This window comes from Aythya ferina, assembly GCF_964211825.1.
Source record: "Aythya ferina genome assembly, chromosome: Z".
NCBI classification, from domain to species: domain Eukaryota; kingdom Metazoa; phylum Chordata; class Aves; order Anseriformes; family Anatidae; genus Aythya; species Aythya ferina.
In genome coordinates, this window is record NC_140299.1 from 5,050,110 (window position 1) to 5,061,445 (window position 11,336).

Genomic DNA, 11,336 nt, shown 5'->3' on the forward strand with positions numbered 1-11,336 from the left:
TCTAAAGCACTGAGAAAAGCAGGCTAGAATAGTAAGCAAAGATCATTCTTAATTAATACTCTAATAATTAATGCATTCCATAATTAAGCCTAATGTTGATTAGGCCCAACCGGCCAGTCAGAAATGTGGTGTTCTCCACCCCAATGGAAATGGTGCCATGCTGCAGAGAGGATTTCAGGATTCAGGGACTGACAGGCAGAGAGGTCATCCACTAGTGGGAGCCCCAATTCATGCATCTGAATTGGCCTCAGGCTTTTGGCACCTTAGACATCTGGGCATACAGTACGTTGAGACAACAAAGTTATTCACATGTAGCTAGTTTTGGATTCTTGTGACATGAAGGAGTTTGGCAAGGTGTTTGGAGCATGAACTGAGGTGCATGGATATCCCCTAAATTTCATGTTGGACATGGGATATTGCTACACTGCATTTCTATGTCTTGCTTTGGAGCATCTTAATTCTATTGCATGATTTCTGTCAAAGATTCAAAATGGATTATCTCGATGAGCATCCTCCTAACAAAACAGTATAAACAATTAGATATTCAGATGAAGATTTGAGTTCCTCTTAAATATGCTGCTGCTTGCTATAAAAATGTGCTTCATTTTTATCAGGTCTGTGCTGCAATTAAGGGACTGACCAGTACTAGCAGTTACATAAAACCACTATCTCACTGGAACAGTAGAAATCATGTTGCCAAGGTGATTCTGTTTTTTGTGATATTCTAAACATATGGTGAGACAAAAACACCATAATACAAAGGCTTAAATCTTGCTGGGCACAGAAGCAACACTTCAACTCTCAACTGAGAAGCTGGGACTTTCATTACTATGATAATTTCAGGTAAAAGGGCCAAAACTGGTTGCTTTTCCTACAGACTCGAGAACAAAAATTCATGCACAGCCTGGAGTATCTTAGCATAGCAGCAGGTTTTTATGAAGATAGTGTTAGTTAACGTATTTGCATTACTCTATGTTTTAGGTTTAAAAAATAAAAATAAAATCCAAGTTATATTGGATTCAGATCAAATCATTCAGGCAAGCTTCCAGAGAGTGGGCTGTTTCCCAAATGACAATAATTTCATTAGTGTACTTCTTGCAGCTTAGCCAACATGCTAAACCAAGCACTTGCTGGTAGATTATGTTGGCTAAATATTTTGTGCTCCCATAAAAAGGGTCTGTTAAGTGGTTTAACTCTGTTTTCACTAAGCTAAATAGGAGATTTGCCATTGACATTGTTATGAAGATAATCAAGGCACAAGCTTTATGCAAATGTCCTTTATAACCCTCTCTGACTTGCTGTATTTTGGGGTTATTGTCTATCACCTGTCATTGAAGTAGCAGAGATTGGACACTAATGGACACTGGATGAGGGGTATCATAGCTTTGAGGGAGTTGAAAAATTCTTTTCTCTTTTCTTCCTGGGAGCAGAGAAAATAGGGAAGATGCTAAGGAAACACATCAAGGGAAGAAGACTTATGGGGATGTTGGTATGTTTTCACATCCTTCTGAAATGTGGGGCAACCCTGTTTAGGTGTGTCTCAACTTTGTGCCTATAAAAAGTCAAAAGCTGTGACTGCTAAGTGGAAAAAACAAAATCAACATTTTCTGTACTTCACCCTAAAATCTTTATTGAACGTTCACCCTCTCTTTCTAAATGTACATATTCTGAAGGTAATACCATCTGGGCCAGTTCTGTCCATGTGTTTTTCTTGTTAATTTTCCTCTTCTGAGGAAAACTTGAGTAAATACTGAGCAAGATCATGAGGATTTCACTGTTACCACTGGCATTATTTTCATTATTGCCTTAACTTCTTTATTTTTAGTTATTTGTATTTTTCTTGGCAGGAAGGGGTGCATGTTGGTGGTTTGTGTTGTTAAAAAAAAAATAATAATACTTTAGAAATCCTGTCTCCAGCTACATCAAGTGCCTTTGGCTTTTGTAACTGTTCCAGCTTTTTTTTTGTTTGTTTGTTTTTTGATGGGGTTCAGCTCTGCTTCTGTACATGTCTGTTTATTCACCTGTTGTGGTAAGCACTCATGTGAGAATATGCAAGGGAGGTTTGGAAGAAAAAGAGGTGGCTTTCGGCATTTTATTTTTTATTTTTAATGGAAAACAGCCTTCCACAATGATCTATGTGGTTTATAATCCTTAGTTGCTAAATATCCACTGCTAAATCTGCCCTCATGTATTGTCAGATCTGTGAACAGGAAGGCAACCTGCTAATGATCTTCAGTCATAGACGCTATACCATGAGCAGTGCAATAAATCTTTTCTAAATAGTTTTATCATTTTGCTCCATGCAGCAGTTCTGCACATTTTCTGATAAATTATTATACAAAATTGGCATCCATTTGAAAATTCTGAGGGTGAATACAATTTATTAGAGCAAAACGTCATAGTAATTAACAATAAATCGAAAAATGCAGAGAAAATTCAGCTTTCTCATCACCTTATTCAAGCAGACTATGATGTTACAATCCAAAAACACTCTAATATACATTTTATTCTCTTCAATGGTGGTACAAATAATTATAGAGAATCAGATATCTTAGGACTCCCAAATTTCAGCTTCATTTTTTTGGGTCCAAAGTGTCCAATAACCTTGATTAAATGGCAGCAAGGGATCTGTGTCTAAGACATCTCATAAAGCTGAGCCAAATATTAGTTCTGCACAATCCTGGCTCTCTTTACACCACCTTTGTGAATTCTTTCAGTTCTTACTAGACAGTGATTTTGCAATTCTAAGCATTTCTAAACATTTCTAATACCACTCTCATAGCATATTTCCAACACTGGTTTCACTGGACTGTGGAGGGTGTGCCAAGGTTCATGTGTTTTTTACAGGTAGGCTGTCAAGTTCTGTTCACAACAACCTGATACTCTGAGGGTATCTGGTCATAATCCATGTTAGTTATTTTTTCCAGTCATCAAAGACATGCTTCAAAGAGAGGAAGGAAATACAGTCACGATTCCCATGAAGGATTGTCATGGTGGTGGCAGGAATGTCAAAATCTTTCTTGAGTTCCTAACAACTGTTGGTGGTGGTTGTTTCCACCCTCTCATTTCACTTTTTTTTTTTTTTTTTTCATTAAAGCTTATAAACATGGTGATAGGCTTCAAACTATTAAATATGATATTTCTCTCTCTCAATTTCTCTCTAAGAAACTAAGAAACTCCCTCAGTAGTTCTTTATGCAAGGAATATATATGCACATTTGCAACAAGATGTTTGGACTAGTAATTCCTGTAGAGCTGTTGTTCCACCTGAGAAAGGAATTACCTTTCCATCACTTCTGTAGTTTAGTTACTTGTTTACTGTATCATGCAGCTGTACATACAAGTCTAATTTCTTCGGTCATTCACAGTTAAACATTTCTGATAGAGTTTAACTGGGGTGGTGTTCATTTATCCCTATCTGCAGACTCATTAGTGAAAACAGAAATTGGTCTGTGAAATAATTGCAATAGCCATCTTTAAGGCAGGAAGGGTGTAGAGGAAAATGAAAGTAAATAAAGTAACATCTAAGGTTCACATGTTTCTTACTTGGAAAGCTTAGCAAAGTTACTGGGATAGTTAATGGATTTTTTAATTTTTGGGTGTAGTTAGAAAGCTTAGCTTTAAAAGCCTGAGAAACTGCTCAAGATAAGGTGATTCTAGCTTCTGACCTACTTCTGTCTCAGTTGATAACCCAGAAAAATTAAATATACTTAGTGCTTCCTACCATTTTTCAGGGGCGGGTAATTAATTTTCTTTCAAAAACAAAAACAAAGCAAAACAAACAACATAAAACAAACAATCAACAACAACAACAAAACCAACTAAAATCTATCTACTAAAAGGAATCTACATTTTTTGTTAATTGGCTTGTTGTTTTATGTCAATAGTTACTTCTCCAGCTGCAGTCCCCTGCCTATGTAATACCACTGTCAGAGACAGTCTGGGGCAGTTGCTTAGAGCTGCTTACACTTTGCTACTCTAATAGATAAATGGTCTTCAAAATACAATTTTATGGAGACTTTGAATGCTGATAGAAAATGCAGCTCATGTTTCTGACATCACACAAGAAGAAATAGGCTAAATTAGAGGGAAAGCCAGGAAGAGCTGGATTAAGTCATGTTTGGTCTAAGTCAGGATCTTGGTCAGATATGTCCCAGCTGGGGTAGATGCATGATGTCTCCAAATTTCTTCTGATTCACAAATGCCATTTTGAATCACAAGAAACAATGTGTGTTCATTCACAGGATATGCAGTGAATCCAGTGTTTGGCAGCTGCAGGGCACTTGCTACCTATATCTTCTCTTTGTGTTCAGTCAACCCAGGACAGTCGTGATGCACAGATCATTTGTTCTGCAAGTCTGACAATTCCCAGATGTGTCAGGCTAACTGTGAATGTGCAGAGCTGTTTTTCACACATGCTGTGCATACGTCCCAGATTCCTGCATAACTGGCAGCCTTATTGAAGAAATTTTTCCTCCCAGGGAAAATCTAGCCAAAGGACAGAATCTCTACTTATGTCCAATCAGGATTTCCACATAGAGACAGGTCCAAAGAAACCTTTGGCATAAGGTAGTTCTGCTGAAAAAATTCCCATCCCTGCTCTCTACCTGTTCCTCCTCTTCCAGAGATCTTCACTTGACCTGACCAGTCATCTGCATGATGACTCCCTGGAGAACCATCAGACAACAATACTATTTAGGTAAGGATGCTTCCATGCTAATTTCTCCTCTATCTCAGATTTTTCAGACATGGAATAAACAAATACTGTATTTTCCATTTTTTACTTGATCACTGAAAGAAAGTCTTAGAAAAAAAAGAGGTGTGTAATGAATGTCACTCTCTCCTTTAACCAGGTGTGTTGTGAACTGAGATATTCTGTAAATAAGTAATAAAACATCCTCAACAAATAAACAAGAGACAGAAAACTGTGTGAAAACCCCATGCAGATCTGCTCATATCACCCAGCAACATCAGCTCTTTGGGGGTATCAGTCACTGAAATGGTCCACAAAAATGGTACACAAAATCCTGACCAAAGCACCTCAGGGAGGCTTAAGATGAAAACTGGTATTTTTGGCTGCCCTCCCTTTGCTTTTTTAAACTTACAGGTTGAAATTTGTATTAAGCAAGATTTTCCTTCAGTCTTGCTTACTAGAAATTGATTTCATCGACGTATGGTGTCTACTGGTAGATCTTTGCATGTATGATAAAAAAACTTCTGACTTCACCATTTGCTTCCTTTCTGCTATGTAGCTTCTATGCAAAATCCTAATGGATATCCACTTTTTCATTTTCTGCTACTGGATTGAATTGGAGTAATTTTCAAACCCTGATGGGGTATGTACAATGAATCGTGCTGCCTGTTTGATTATGCCTTCTTTGGCACACACACTTTGCCAGCATTAAACAATTCTCGAAAATACACACTATAGACCTGACATTTATTGTATCTCAGCATGTGTCTGCCTCTGGTTTTGATGGTTTTCAAACAATGGTATCAGAGCCAGATTGCATGAATAGCCTTGTGTTGTTGAACAGCCGTAATGAGGATGTCAGCTGAGAGTTTTAAATGATCTTTCCTTAGTTATTTAAAGGATTTATGTATGTATCTGGTTGTTTGTCAACTTCATATTAGATGACAGGAATGACCCATATTTTTGTATCAATGGGATATACTTGAACATTCAAACAGAAGGGGAAAGGAAAGTAGTACAGAGTCTCAGCTAGGCTCTCCTTGAAGTTAGTTTTGCAAAGAAAATAAGAAAATTACATAGGTTAACTTATGGATAAGGGAATAACTGTAACTGAAATTACTCCGTTCCCTTCCACAATTATGTAGACTTCATGCACTCTGTGCTCTGTTGCTGCTCATGTAGTAACTATAAAACAATAAAACTCCCCATGTAGCATCTAATCATATATACCACAAGCCATGCTGATGCATATTTACAAGTGCAGTAAGTGCTGAGTCTAAAATACAAGGAGCACTTTGCCTTTGGAATAGGATGTTTATTTTGAAGTTCTTATTTATTCATCCAAATGAAATGTTGCAGAGTGCAAAACACTCCATATAGTCAGAAGCCAAATATACGTTTGTTAAAGGTTTCACACCATTGCACATCTGCAGCTGGTAAAGCCGAGCAAGAGCCCAGAAATCAGAAAAAATCCAGGATCAGAACCATGGAAAGGGGAAAACAGTGATAAAGAGAGGAAATTCATTTATTGTCTTTAACAACTGGTTTCTCCAAAACATCGTAGCACTAAACAGGTTCCAATCAACCATTGTTCACCATTTGGTTAGCCACAGAGGAAGCAAAATAGCTGAAAATGCATTTACTCTTTCACTTGTGAAGGTAGTTTTAAAGCAGGTTATTTGTTCATTCTCTATATAAGTATCAAATATCATTTCTTTCTCTTATATAGTCCAGAAAGGATACTATGAATTGACTTTATACCCCATGAGTAGAGTCTGTGAAGCTCAGATTCCAGGATGACACTTGAGAGTCTGCATACTCCACAGAGATCAAGCTCAACTCCATGACTTTAGCCCCTCTTGAATGGATAGTGACTCATCTCTGAAACTCTTATTTCTGACTCTAATGCCTGGGATCTCACAACAATCAGGTAAAAGGTATGGGGCACAGATATAGCAAAAACCCGTAAGAGAATGGAAAATCTGAGAGCACCAAAAACACCACTGACAAATAAAATATTGTCTTTCTTTTATTTTCTCTCTCTTGGGGGGGGGGGGGGGGGGGAAGAAGCAGGAAAGGGAGATTTTCTGATTAAAAATAATAATAATAATAATAATAATAATAATAATAATAATAATAATAATAATCACCCCAAAAAAATCTTTATTTCAGAATTTCTTTGAAGATCTCGCAGAGTAGGTAATCTCTGAAAAATGTCTATTATGTTCCTCTCATTCAAAAAAAAAAAAAGAAAAAAAGAAAAAATCCACACTTCCTAACATGATCTTGTTATTATCACCAGCTTCTGATACAAAACCAAAACACAGAGAGATTACTTTTCTAGCCCAAGAATCTCATTCTTACCAGACACTCTCTTAGAAAGAGATTATAAAGACCTTCACTATGGCCAGGAGAATACATCAGAAAAACTTCTGATGGTTTTGTCCTTGTTTGTCTCTGTTTCTTGGTATAAAAAATGGGGTCAGCCTGCCATGTGGATCTTTAAAATGCCTCCAGTATATTTTTCCACCTGCAGGTATTATGGGGTCAGGAGACTGAGGTTATATTTATCACTATTTTTGGAAAATTGCATTATCCACTTTAAATATTTTAGGAATGATCTCACTGAAATCTGAATATCATAGTGAAGTGACTTTCTCCTTAAATATTTATGAAAAAGAAAGCTGAAGGAAATGATGCTGCATAAAAATCATAAGCTATATAAGAAGAGACTCTTTATTAATGTGCACCTGTACTCCTGTGGCTGGTGTGGACATAACCTCACATTTAGTAAATGTTAAAGTAGCATCCACAGAAGCAATCTCTCCAGAAGGCAGCCTGGTTACAGAAAGACTAATTCTGTAGCCACATCACAAACTTGGTGTTGATTGGCTTTGATCTCACTTAAAATGGGAGGGGAGAAAGGGGATTAATTTTTTATAGTTAATGTTGCATTTATCATAGTTCTGTAGTTTCTAGTTTTGTTTTCTCCCTCCGCTCTGATGTAAACCAAGACAGAGTTAATCCCTGTGTATAAAGCTTTCTGTTGTGTTTGGGGTTCAATATGTGGAAATTAATGAGTTGGATATAAATAAAGCACACATTAAAAATGTATTTGAGAAAAATGTGTTAATTGACTTGAAATGATTTTTGTGCTTTGATACTCAGGAATACCAAACACCATTTGGAAGAGTTGTGTGGAAATGCATTTTCCATCCAATGATTTTTTTCCCTTCCTCCAGTCTGTCTCAGGACTGTTTCAAGAGCTGTCAAATTTGCGATGAAAAATGAGGGTGAGAGACCTGAATCTACCCACAGCAGCTAATAGCCAAACTGTCACCTGCCATGTCAGAGAGATACTTTACATTTCCATTCTGCCTTTTTACAGATCAAAGCCTTGAACCTTCTGATGTGCAGTTTCAACTCCTAAATATGAGCTGCAGAAGAAAGAAGTTTCCCTCTCTCCCAGATGAAGCGTTCCTGGCTTGTATAAACAGTTAAATACTGATTAGAGATGGAAATTAAACCTAGATCTCCACATGAGATAATGTTTGAAAATAGCATATTCTTCAGCAATCGTTGGTATTTTTAACTCATTTCCATTCTGCACCCAACATTTCAAAGTGGAAGATATGTTGCAAAGAAGTGCCTGGTAGTTTTCAACCCATATTTCTGACCTTTTGCATGTGTGTGTTGTGTGTGTCCATGCGTGTGTTTCACAGAATCACAGAATCACAGAATTTCTAGGTCAGAAGAGACCTCAGGATCATCGAGTCCAACCTCTGACCTAAGTGTTTACAGGTTTACAAGTGAACCTGCCCCAACCACATTGTAATGACTTTGATACGCAAGTTTTGCCCATTTTACTTAAATAAAAATACCTTTATGCCAATTCAAATGCCTCAAGGTGAAGCACTCTCCTGGAAATTCAGTCTACACGATGTTCACATGACAAGAGCATTCACCTCAACTCTCTCAGACTCCAGAACAAAAAGGAAACAAATACATAGAGTGTCAGGAGGCAGGAATCAGTAGGAAAGCCCTTCAAGCATCTGTATTTTCACAGGCAAACCTTTGTAGTCATTTCTACACAATTATTTAATTTTTGCATGAGCCTTCCCCTAGTCAGAGGTTAGAGAACATATTGTGTACTGAGAGGCTTTTACGAGGTCACATTTCCATCTGGAGCTGTAAAAAGACGCTTTTAATCTAACACAGGGGCTGCGACATGAAACAAACGGTGCTTTAGTGCATTTTTTATTGGGAACGAGCCCATCCCTTTTATTCTGTTGTTGTTTTCCTAGGCCTAAAAGCACCAGCAGTGGAAAAGGCAGCATCTCCCCTGGCACGTTGGGGCTGCTAATCTTAACCTCCTTCTGTGCAAAAAATGGCTTAAATTGACTTAATTATTTAATATCCCCTTGCTGACACAGGGTAGTAAAAAGATCAGCATGTTAATACGCCTTTCTAGCATTTTCTTTCCAAAAGCCTTTAAGAAGCTCATGAATATTTAACACCCTTTAGTCAGTGCTGAGGAGATGGTACCATTAAGGGCGAAACCAAATGCCAGTGGTTGTGTGAGCATCCCAGAGCTGCCCAAAACCTTACAGAGAAACCACCCCAGATGTCTCTGCCCACACACATCAGCCAAGGAGCCATCATACAGGAGCAGCCATCATACAGGAGCAGCTTTTCCTGGTCTTTTCTTTTCTTCTCCTCCTCCCCTTCTTCCCGCCCCCCCCCAGCCCCTTCACCCCCCCCAAGCAACCCCTCTGTTTTTCCCCATTGGAGAAGGGAATGAATCACACTGCAGAAGAATCAGCCCATCACCATGTGCATTATTTTTAAGTCTGACATCTGGTTAAAACCATGTAAATGGGCCCTTGCTAATGCATAGGAAGTGTAAAAAGTATTCAGAGTTTTCAACACGGGGAAATTATGTTCACTCACCAGGGAACAGCAAAATTGGCTGATATTTTTTTCCTTTGTACATAAGAAGAAAACACCTATTTGCTTGGCATTCTGTATGAATTTGCTAAGGTAGGAGTGGCTGTTTTTTGATACGTTTGCGGTTAATGCACACATTAATGTATGTGCTTTAAATTCTACTTTTCTTGTCTGTTGCTTAAAATGAAATAAGTGGAATAATCCACCATATCCATACGCTTAAGAGGATCAATGTTTGCCATAAAGGAGGAAGTGTTCACATTAGGTTCTGTAACATGTTTTTTGATTGAAAACTACTTTTTCATGAAGCTTTTGTGGTTGTTGTTGTTGAAAATTTCCACTACAAAAATAAAATAAAATAAAATAAAATAAAATAAAATAAAATAAAATAAAATAAAATAAAATAAAATAAAATAAAATAAAATAAAATAAAATAAAAAAGTCTTCTGACTGAAGACTGAAGGCGACATTTAATAAGATTTTGCATTGCTTTTTGGAAATAGCATGTTGGGTTTTTTTTGGTTCTTATTTCCACAGATGTTCTCTGGGTACTGTCACAGGCAAGTACATGCTTGGAGAAACACGATGGCCAAGGCACTGCAATTCCTCTCCTCACTTTTCTAAAAGGATAAAATAATTAGGCATTATTTGATAAGGCAGTGTGGCACATAATTGTGATATATATCCATAAGGAACTCAGACAACATTAAGTTACACAGAACACTTTAAAAAATTAAGATAGCAGTATTTTCAAAAATATTCCAATTCCATTATTTATTTAAAGTTAAGATCCTTAAACCTATTTGAAGATGAATCAATGTTACTATGAGTTTCTTTATTTTTTCATTAAAAACATTAAGGGGGTTTAATCTGTTAATCCACATGTTAATTAAAAAAAACTGTTGTCAAAATGATAGATTTTATTTTATTTTATTTTATTTTATTTTATTTTATTTTATTTTATTTTATTTTATTTTATTTTATTTTATTTTATTTTTTGTAATCCTTCTTTTCAATTCTAACTAATTGTCAAAGAGGGCAGGACCCAGGTGAGATATTTTTTTTCCAAGAAAATAGCAAAGACTGAAGTTTGCCAAAGGGTTGCTGTAAAAATGGGAAAAGACAAACTGCCTTCTAATGAGGTCGCCATGAAAACATTTCTCTGTCTCTGCTCTTGCTTTTCACATACAAACAGTAATATAATAATATATTGATATAGAACTGACATTGCTTAATAGACAACTAATATAATAGACAGCTAATATAACAGAGGTATCTCAACTTCTCTGCAATGTCAGAGTGCTGAGGCCACCCCAGCGGGTGTCAGTGTTATGTGGGATAGGATGGCAGCATGCTGAGTTCCCCAAGTCATGATGCTAGAGAGCAGTAATGGATTCGCTGCTACAATTTAGAAAGCAACAACTTAGCTATTTGATTTGATGTAACTTAATTTTCCACCTGCAATATTCACAGTAAAATCAAGTAATGCTGTAAGAATAAACAAATTAAAGACTGCAAATTGTTCAGATACAGCAGAGTATCCAAAGTTAATAGTTAATCTCTTTTCTCCTTTTCCAGGCAAACAAAAGTAAAATGCATTAAAAAAGATGTGCAACAAAATAAAAACAAGACATGCTTTTAAAATGTCTATTGTGGCCTGAAGTGCAGCTACATAAGGATGTGATCCTAGAAGATTT